Source organism: Ischnura elegans, chromosome 4 (genome assembly GCF_921293095.1).
Source record: "Ischnura elegans chromosome 4, ioIscEleg1.1, whole genome shotgun sequence".
NCBI classification, from domain to species: domain Eukaryota; kingdom Metazoa; phylum Arthropoda; class Insecta; order Odonata; family Coenagrionidae; genus Ischnura; species Ischnura elegans.
Genome location: NC_060249.1, coordinates 87,624,384 through 87,635,748, shown reverse-complemented (window position 1 = coordinate 87,635,748; position 11,365 = coordinate 87,624,384). Strand labels below are relative to the sequence as shown.

Here is an 11,365-nt window from a genome sequence, read left to right as displayed (position 1 = left end):
ACCTCTTTGAAATTTGAGATCACTTAGGTTCGTGGATAAACATATTTGTAATCAATATCCTTTTTAATTTAAAACCTTACATAAGGTTACTTACTTTTCGTTTGGAAGGTTAACTACTCAAAATGGCGATTTCAAAACAAGGTACGGATTTTATTTTTCAGCTTATCACTGCTATCTTATCGATAAAGCAATTGTATGATTGATGCAACAAACCTTAAAAGGATAGTTATTATGAGAATCAACAAATCAAATACGCTACTATTTCATCACAAAAAACAGCACCATAATAAATCCATGATCTTCTCGTCTCTTCGTGCCGATTTCGGAGTATTGCGAAACTCACATATTCAAATTCTTCCTCTTATTCATCCATCACGGCTCTCGGGCTGACTTAGAGGTAAACAGGGAAAAGTGTACGGGTTGTTGACTCTGGAAGAAGCCAGGAGAGCAAGCAAAAAAGAGTAACCAAAAAAGCACATTGAATTTAAGCTTCCGTTGGCGAAAACTTAAGATTCCGCTCGATTGAAAAATTACTCACCGTTAGAAAAGAGACAAGTTGGGGTAAAGAGGAGAATTCGGAATATCCCGATGCTTTGCAAACATTTTGAAATCCCGTTACCACACTTTTACTACAGAAGTAAAACGTTCATATTTCCGAAAGTCATACTAAACATGCCTCTATTTCAATTTTCACATCACATTTATTAAAATATAATATCCTAGTTTTCATGCACAGTTAGGAGATTATAAGCCCATAGTGAACAATCTTTTCCGGAAATCATCTAAGAAATTGATGATTTTTAAGTTATTTAACGCAGCATATTATAGAATACGATACCATAAAAACCCAAATAAACAACATTATATACGATGAATCGAGAATCTAACCATTAACATGCTGCAAAAGTAAGTTACTTGTTATGAAATTGGAAGATATAAATGCAAGTCTATTTGAGAAGATAGTGAAGCATCAATATTTTAAGTTAAACAGCTACGATCTAACTTTATTTCACTAAATATATCTCCAATGATGACAGCTAAATTAAAATCAGACTAAGCAAAATGATTACTAGCAACACATAATCATCATAAGCATTTGCACGAGAAAGATCAAACAGTAGATTGAATAAAAGATAGATACATGAGTCACAATGTTCCTTATAAGTTAAAATGACTTTGGCATTACGAGCACATTTAATGTAAGCATTTAAAATAATGAACTTACGTTTATTTATCTCCTCTAATATCAAAATCCTTCCGAAAACGTTGATGAGTGTAGTTAAACAGCATTCAAGCATTTCAACAATTGATATATTTTCTGTTTCCGTCGTCGCATAACTCAATAAACATGGCGCTGCGGTCGCTGAAAATGTTAGTATTGTAAACACGACTAGTTAAATGATAAATCGTTTAAATTCATTCTTTTCTATGGAGAGGCATGTCTCATCAAATTTACCAGTGCTTAAGTTAACGTTCCTTTCCCTGATTTTCATTTCTGTGGTGGGAAAAATCGTGAACATTTATGTGAAGTGAAAACTTGTCCAAAATTGTCCTGTGCTTCTGGACCGTGACTTCGCAGTACCGCTAATAGTTTGCTCTTCAGAGGTCATCGCTGCTACTCTGCGCAGATAACAACGCGGAAAATCGCCAGAAAACGTGAGTGCATTCATATGAGTTGTTATCGTATGTTTTAATCACCGACAGTATAAACATATATCCTAAGGTAAAGCATTCTTTGCATGACTAACGTTACTCCATTAGTATCCTATTTATATATTTAAGGCCAGTGAACAATGACCACCAAAGCTATTTCATATAACCTGAGTAAGGGTGATCCTATTGATATTTCATTTCTTATTATTTACACGCATATATTTATTGATCGACACTATCGATGATTTCAAACATGCAGTCAGTGAGCCAAATATAATGACATTACAGTCTTTGAATGATATTACGAGCATTTCATGTTGCATGGTAAGGATATGTGCAGGTTAGCGTGCAAATATTCTCTTGCTGTCAGCCATTAAAGCAAAAGAAGGATATGAAACTGGAACATAACGAAAAATATTGCGTTGATTTATACTTATAATGATCTGAGATCACTCCACCCTCAAGATATTTTTTCACTTGCAGATCTTAATTTAGCTTCTAATGTGACGATGTTTATACCTTGCAAAGCGTATTCAGATAACTCTGGCGAATACCATCTTAGCTCGATATAGAATCGATAAAATACAGACGAAAAAATGATACATGCTCAAGGTGACCAAAATTACTTTAAAAAAATAGAATTTACTTCAAGGTCAGCTTTATTTATTCATTTTTTGTGTGGATTTTACTGACCTAAGTTAAGCATAAGGTATATTTATCTTGTTGAACCACCTTTATGAAAAAAGTTAACTGTCTACCTTTCTGGAGCCATGGGGATAATACTATTGCTGGAAATTTTGGAAAACATTACTTTCCTCAAAATTTATTATTTTCTAACTGTTTTACGATTTAAATATATACTTTATTTTTCATTTATTTATTACTACCTTCCCTATAAACAGCATATAACGGCCTTTTACAACGAGGGTTTCCAACATTAGCAAAGTACAACACAAACATACATGCCCTGGATATAATCACCTACCCAGGTGGGATTCGATCTCACGACCTACGGCTTGGCAGGCGAGACTTTACCCCACCGCCACCTAGGCCAGCCTAATTTTTAACATTTGTGAACACGTACGTACTTGAGGAAATAGGACTCGGGAGTTCCTATGGAAAATGCTAATGGTTACAGATGGAAAGTTTGATAACTTATTCGAGCCTAAAAACATGGAATAGGTTGCGAGTTGCAGTTTGATATTTTATAGCTTTTTAAAAATAGAAAAGAACTCAAAATTGAATTTAAATCGCTTGTCATTCATAGCCAATCATAAACTTGATGGAAATTGGCAATCCAAAATTGCAACGGAATAATTACATTACTGCAATGCACTGTACACAGGATAGGGCGATCGCGTGATCCAAACTTTGGGCCACTCATCCCAGAGAGTAAGTACTCAGGGTTCGTATTCATTTTTACATCATGCTCTTCGATATACACTTGCAATTACATTGCATTAATCACGTACCCTCACATGAACAAATTTAATGCAAATTCTATCCTTTGATATAGATATTCAATTATTTATGCGCATATTTTATGTAGGCATGCCTTTGCAAGCTATATTCTATCAGGTGGTACTTTTTTCTTCAGCGATCCAAAATGGGCTACGCTACATTAGCCGTGTATTAAAACACTGAAACAGCAATACGTTACAATCAGCAGCTCAAATTTAGCTTTTGTAAATTATTATCGGATAAAATCTTCCGATATATTTCTCTGCTAAGTTGCATTGCGATTTCTGCATTCAAATTGTAAAAACTACTCATCAAGAGTCGTAGTAGGTAATTCGTTTATTTGTGAATAAAGCGAGCATGAAATTTCAAAAAGCCGTATCAAGTAAGCTAATGAATTTAATACAAAGCATTTTTCCTGTTCAAAACAACTAATATAACTCTGCTCAATTAATTAAGATAAAAGGGCTTTTTAGGGTGAAATACAACGACGCATTTTAAATATTATATATTATCCAATAAGGGTTTGCATGAATTCCATTAGCATCATAAATTTTTAGATCTTTGCATTTATGCCTTTTTGTTTACAATTGTATTTTCAAGAGATGCATATTCCGAAGTTATAAACTTCCAAACATTATATTCGCCAATTTGAAAAAAATAGGATGCCTCAGTATGAAGACCTTGTTCTAAGTACCGGGGTAACACTGAATCATTGAGCTACATCCAAAAATAATCGTTAGAATAAATGGCCAATTAAATTACTGCATGTGCGAAGGCTATGTAAAATATATACTCATAAAATTCATAAGGGGCTGCCTCACAAGGCTAGGGCTGAGATTATCATGTAGCGTCATGACCAGTGCTGCTAAATTATGCTCACTGGCGAGAAAACCCAATTCAACAATTCGTCATTAGTGAGAAAAAAAACAATGAGCGAGGTGAAACTAGCCATGTATAATTTGAATGAATAGTTTTTCTGCATGCTCATTCGCTTATTAATTCAAACTTATTTACCGATTTCTACTACATACATACTCGATCAGAGCGTAAAAAGTCTTTTTCCTAGCGTGCTATAAAAGCTTGTAGCAAAGACAAAAATAATACATAGTAAGAATAATGCAGACATTATGTATCGATACCATTAAACGGGAAAAAATAAGATGGTACCTAATTGATCAAAGAATTTCAGTAGTTTAGTCCCTGCACGTGAAAAAGGCATACTAGCGGAAAATGCCAGTACTTGCTTGTAGTCCGGTCATAAAAAAGTATCTTCGGATGAAAGTTTTGAGGTGAGTTTGATTGTTCAGTCCTATGTGTAATTTGAGTGCATGAATTCGAATATGAGACTTGTTAACAAAATTTAGCGACGAAGCATTGAAAAAATGGCCAAATGGTCTAAAACTTATTCTGTTTAGCTTCTGTGTTTATAACTCGGATCTTATCAACGTTTTAGGGATAAGATCAAAATACTTTTTTTACAAATGATATCCATGCGGTTCTTTTGACTAACCATTTAGACTATAGCACCTTCTGAAAATTGGCGTTTTTGCTTGTCCTCGCAAAAAAAACAGTTTCTCCGCAATTAATCAAACAAACTAACAATTTCTGTACTTTCAAGTTAATATAATTGATTAGTATGTGCATTGAATTGAGCGAAAAAGCTTTTTTCTCACTCCAAGAAGTTGCAGATTACATAAAATTTCCGATTTTTTGAAAATCTTAAACTTAAAAAGACCAAAATATTTGACAAGCCAGAAAATAATAAAGGTTATTATCTAATTTTTCGACAAAAAAAACAATAATACTTTAGCTAAAAGTACAACCATAGTGAGCTTTTTTAATTAATAATAGGGAATATTTTTTTGGGAGAGAAGCAATAACCACCAATTTTCAAAACGCTTTTCAGTGTAAATGATTCGTTAGAAGAAAAAAATCGCAGAGATAAAATTTGGGGTAAATTTTAATACTTCACACTTGAACTGCTAAAATATTCCTTTCAATTTAATAGAAACAGAGAGCTAAAGAAACAATGTAAAAAATTAACATTTTTTTTACCTTTTTACCAATGTTACTTCTTGATATTTACTAAAAAAACTCAGATTCGGATTCAACAGCCCAAAATATATACAGAACAGAAAAAAAAACTTTCCCGTAAAGAGAATATCTTGACCGGACTCATGCAAGAGCAGCTGTTCAACGATACTTCCATCAATCCTCAATTTTGTAAGACGTCATCAAGAATTGCGACAAATGACTCCCCGCAAAAAAATTGTCTCTGGCAATTAAAGAGGAGAAAATTGCTGTACAGAACGTGAAGATATCATGTTTATAAGCAAAATATTAAAAAATCATAGATATAAAAAAACATATCTACTTCCAAAGCCGAAACATTCATTTCCTAAGCCTAAGACTTCCACTTTTTTTCGGTATTGGTTGAAAGTATAGAGAAACTTGAATATTTTAAAACATTAAAATTATAAGAAGTAGTTATGGAAACTCTTTATACCAATATAGAAGGCTTTCAAGATGTCTTCATTTCCAAAAAATATTGCCTTTCTACAGTACGCGTACAAATACTACGTTAATTCGAAATATTGGCCATATTCGAGCACTCATAACCAGTTAAGGGAAATTTTACATTCTCTCCCATTTCAAAAATTGAATTCGATTAAAAAACTGTATTGACAAAAGCGGCTAAGGGATGGATCATAAATATATCTTCGATAAAGAAGAAGAAAGGAGTAGCATGATGATGTAATGTGATTACTTTTTAAATTAATTTTAATTATAATAATTAAAATGAAATTACTTTTACACCAGATGGGCTGCTTATATGGTAAACATTGAACTTCATACAAAAATATTATAACTGAAGCCTGATGCAATGATAGTCTTAATTGGATGGAATCTCGGAAATTTCACAAACGATTACACGATACGTTCCCAATAAAAATAGCATTTTACTTACAAACCTGAGTCTTGATATGAAACACTTACTAGTTGATGCTGAGAAATTATCAGAAGTAATAAGAAGTAAAATTTAAATTAGTTTACCATCAAAAATACTCCTTGCTGTCCTAAAATTTTACAGACTGCGCGGGACAGAAAGAGTTCTTTGAGTAAAGCGCGAGTGACAATCACATTTTACGAGAAATAAACATTGCAAGCTTCCATTTTTGCATATTACTAAACGAGAACGAGTTGCAAACGAGAGAGACTTATAACGCTATTGAAGCCAATCACTTTGTAACAGCGGCATAATATTCCGTCACAGATAAAAATGACTTTGGTGTGCACTGAGTTCTCAACGTCGGAGAATGTTTACATGTCATGATGCAAAATCAATTACCTTTCAATTGACGGCGTAAATAGAGTATTTCGCTCTGACTGCACTGCAGGTGATGTTTTTCCGTTTGGAATTTGATGTGAATTTGCATTCAACCGCTCTCTTACAATAATCGAATATTCTTCTTGGCGATCAAAGGACTACACTTTTTGCAAGCTTAATGGGCCTTTTGCACGAGCTTAATGCAGGAGTGGAGTTATTTCAATTTATTTTCAAAGGTAGATATTAAAAACTTGCATTCATAGAACTTTTCCAAAGTGAACTACAGAGCCTTCAGTGTACATCCAATAACATCGCTTAATTCCTACATCCATGCATTCACGAATGGCTACACTCCTGCACAGGAAAATACGCCGCGAGCACTATTAGCATTTCTGAACAGAGGAACGAGATCACAAAAATAATGCATGCTTTCCATCGACTAGAAAAAAATTTATATCAGAAGACACTGGGATATATTTTCCAATATCTAAAGGAAAATATAAAAATGTTGCATTGATAGAACTTTTATAAGGCAAGCTGCAGAATTTTTAGTGTACCTTCGATAACGTAGCTTAATTTCTACATCGACATATTTGAAAATAGCTACACTCGACGGATACGCCGCAGGCTACATGAACGTAAATAATCCATCCGAGGAGGTCACGTTAAAAAATATATCTGTTATCTATCTTTACATTTAAAATTTAATCTATATAGGAATACGCTGGGATAAAAGGTTACCCTAGCATTCCAAAATGGAAATAAATGGAATTATCTTTATTTTTAATTGTTAATCATTGCAAAATTAAACTAAAAAACCGTGTCTATCCAAAGCTAGAAGCTGCGCGCGCTTTCCTAGCCCGCAGTTTTTTGAGGATGCGACCGACAACGGATGTCATCAGATAGGGAAGGAACGATAAACAGAACCCTGACGTCTGCATTTGCCTACCTTAAACGTAAGGCCATTGATGGTGGGTGGCTTAACGTCCAATCCAATGAACAAGGTAGTATTGCATTAAAAAAAACACAGCATTGGAGATCGAGCAGAGTTAATAATATTTATCCCACCGTAGAGTCTAGATTGCCACTACACCTTCTGTTTCTATTCAAGCATTTTCTTAGCCTCCATTTAAATCAACTAAAGTAGCTCGATCACTCCATTTTCAACAAATGAGTAAGAATCGATAGAAAAATGTTCGCAAGGCTTCGATGATACCCTTAAACCGGTATGCTAACCTAATTACCTGACTTGAAAAAAACGATAAATGAAGTCTAGCGCTCCAATAACGATAGGTGTACCCTGCTACAGGAAGACAACGACACAATACAATTTCAAATACATTTTTTGGTTAAAAAAAGTTCATACTCCTGTTTCATTAGGAATCGAATCATGACATTCTAAGTTCTGGCATTAATAAGCACTTGTGTTGTCGCTTGGATATTCTCAGGAAATTGACCCCATGGAATTCAATTCAAACTATGCTTTTGAGAAATGAAATGTATCAATCGTTTGAATTTCAGTAATTATTAATGACCATGAATTCTAACGTCCCTACAAGTGAACCTTTTCCGGCTTCTTAATGCGCCTCAAAGTTTTATTCTTTCCTCCCTTCTAAGTATTCAACGCATATGAATGAAGTTTCATCCTATGGACAACATTAGCCCATAGGTATCAACAAAATTGCATACCCACTTTTTTAACACGCTATGAAGCTTTGACAACAGAGGACGACCATGACTTTTCAAGCACCCATTAACAAATATTTTACTTGACTAATTATAAACTACACAATTTTACCTACAAGTATTTCACTGCCACGACAGATGCAATAATTTCACGGGGAAGTAAATTCATATGCAGTCTAACGAAATTAATGCACCATGCTTCTTGCATTAGCATCGCACGTAACAGGCTTTTATGAGTATACACGCGGATAAAAGTTTCCTAAGTACCCGAAGGGATTGGTTTGAGTCGGGAAGAAAACAAAGATGTCACGAGCGTCTATAAGGAGTAATTATCCATTTACGCGTATGCGTCCAACGAGGTGACATCTCCTAGCTGTCAGTCTGGTCACATTTGTGAGAGGTATATTTATCGCATAGCAGTTTGGTCTCATTGCAAGTGCTTCGTAAGGGTTTTGTGCACATTTACCATGGAAGAGTTAAGCACTCGGAAAGCGCAAATGGTCGATCCAGAGTCAGACGGAGATTACAGAGATTTTTTGGCCTAGAAAAATATCCCTCACGTCCATGGAGTAGAGAATGCATTGCAGTTACAATGAAGTTGCAATGCACCAAACTGCGTGCATCAGACCGAAAACTCGAATAGGATATTTCAGAGCAAATGTAACATTACGGGGTAAAAAAATTCCTACGGCTTCTTTTAAAAAGCCGATGACAATGAGCATAACTTAAAGTAAGGCTATAGAGAATTAAACACCTGGTATTGCACTCATAATCAAAATTATGAAGCGTATATAACATTTTGAAACATATAAACAAAATAAATATCACACGACATTAATCCGGGAGGGATTACACAAGTTATTTATCCAATAAAGCTTTTTCTTGTATTGCTGTACCACTAGTTATTATGCATTTTAAATGAGATAAAAGTAAGTGCACGCTTTAATTAAATAAATAGAATATTTATTATCAACTATTTAACCATTCTCAAATTCTCACATCTATTATGCTGATAAAAACTTAGAATCCAAGTGAAGATAAACTCAATCAAAGAATACAACTAACTAACCCCAATAATCAAACCTAAAATTTATAGGAAACCATACAATCGTTTACTGTTTGACAGTCCCTTTATATTTCCCACATGGGAAATCGATCCTTCTTTTCATACTCCCACTTTGTCCATGTTTGGTTTAAGAATTGAGAACTAGCCTTTATTTCTCAATTCTAATTCAGATTAATGGACGCAATCAAATACATATTTCATGTCTACACACTAATCAAAGGAATTTGCGTGAAATTTTAGAGAAAACTGAAACTATCTTCTGTATATACCAATGATGACTCAAAGCTACGTGACGGTCTAAGAGACCCGATTCTGAATAAAAACTGGTGGAGAGGATCTCAAAGCCGAACTGCATTATGACACCATCAAGTAAAACCTCAGGGATCGGAAAATCATTACAAGCGAGCATTAACGTCCATATATATGTAATTCAAGGGAGAATGGAACACCTTTGCAACAGTCTAAGGAAAAGAAAACTCAAGAAAACATAGGGAAGTCTGCTGATGGCTCCCCACGCGTCAGGGCTGGGAGTTAGATGTTATCCGATGCCGAGAAACACAGTGACCGCTGCTTAATTAGCGGTCGCAAGGGGTGCCCTGTGGTATGACGCGGGGATAGCGGAGAGGAGGGGGAGAATTAAAACCATGTTCATTATGGGAAAGCTGGCATGCCTTACTTGACCAGAATCGATAGCCGGGGTACCTACGTAGAGGGAGGACCATCGAAGCGGAGAACTTGGAGAGAAAATGGTGAGGAGAGAGTAGATAACATGAAGTTAAAACGAGAGAAAAATGAAAGGAACGTGATACAAAGAGTATTATTGCCCGAATATATGCCCACTTGTACATAGACTTTAATTACGTTCGTTATAGCAATAATTATGACGTGAAATAGGGTCATGAATAGAAGAATAAAAGGGTTTAGGAACGGTAGAGAATAGACAGAGTTACCACCTCCGTAACCGAATAATCAACCAAAATTTATTCCAACAACGGAAAAGATGGCAATAATATTTGCCATGAAAAAGGAGAGTACTGCACTTGCAGCCTGATTTTTTCCCATTCAAAATAGTGGTACCTGGGGATAATTTTCACTTATTTATCAGTCCTCTACGTGGATATTATGCTATGCCTGATTACAATTCCAACCTTGGATTCAGACTGGAGAACTAGGTAACATTAGCATTCATGATGCCAAGGAGATAATATTATATTGAGTATACACACAATAGCTCTGATTGTAGAAAACAAAACATTTCTGCACATGATCCACCGAATGATATATTGCACAGCAAGTGAAAAAGCTCGACTCTTTGAGAACACAATATAGAAAAGCATTATGCTTGTGTAGAAGAGCCTGTATAAAAAATGCAACTTAAAGGCTAGATTAGTGAGCAAACATTACACGGTTATTGTCAAAAAGAGTGATGTATTTTAAATATGAAATTCAGAGGGAAGCGACAAAAAGGTAATAAACGGGTGGGGTTTGGAAATTTGGTGACGCTATAACGAGGCATACGTGCTGCTGATGGAAAACAGGCTTTTTCTATAATATTTCTGCGAATAGTTAATGTCTACTCGAAATTGTTCCTTGCTCAATTATTGATAAAATACCACGATGGGGCAAGCGTTTAAAGCACAAGTATTTAATGACACAAACAAGAGCTTCCAAATGTCTTTGTTTGATTCATGAAAATGATAATTGCATTTATTTTTTGATTAAATGATCAGCAATAATATACTCTTTTAAACTATCGGCTCTGTCGTCTGCGACCTATAACGCCACAAACACCTTACCGGGGAAAAGAAAGACAAGCAGCACTTGTCACCGACAGCCTTTGTTTCAACAGGCGAGGATTTGACCGTATCACCACACAAGCAGGCAACATTTGTCCAGAATTTACCACTAATTTTCCACGAACTAGGTATCAAAAGAGCCATCTCCATTTCGTCATAATCAACAGCAGGTCATAATAAACTGGAAATGATTACCATGCTCATAGCATAATGTAGAACATTCGCAAAAAAATTTCCAGGCGCTCGACGTTCAACACGGTGCCTCGGCACTTCTGGGAACTGCAAAAGAAACTCGATGACCGCAAGGATTCGAACATGCGGCGAAATAAGGGTAAATTATAGGAGATTTCTCCCTCTCCTCTCCAATCCACTGTT

At 35.2% G+C, this 11,365-nt stretch overlaps 1 protein-coding gene across 1 annotated transcript in view; it reads left to right on the top strand.

Annotated features, from left to right (window-relative positions):
* The first annotated feature begins 1,353 nt into the window (after positions 1-1,353).
* The window catches only part of LOC124157748, a 56,091-nt gene continuing 46,079 nt past the window's right edge, over positions 1,354-11,365 (top strand). The window contains exon 1 of the mRNA XM_046532746.1: positions 1,354-1,656. The gene's annotated coding sequence lies outside the window, so the exon portion shown is untranslated. The remainder of the gene's footprint in view (positions 1,657-11,365) is intronic.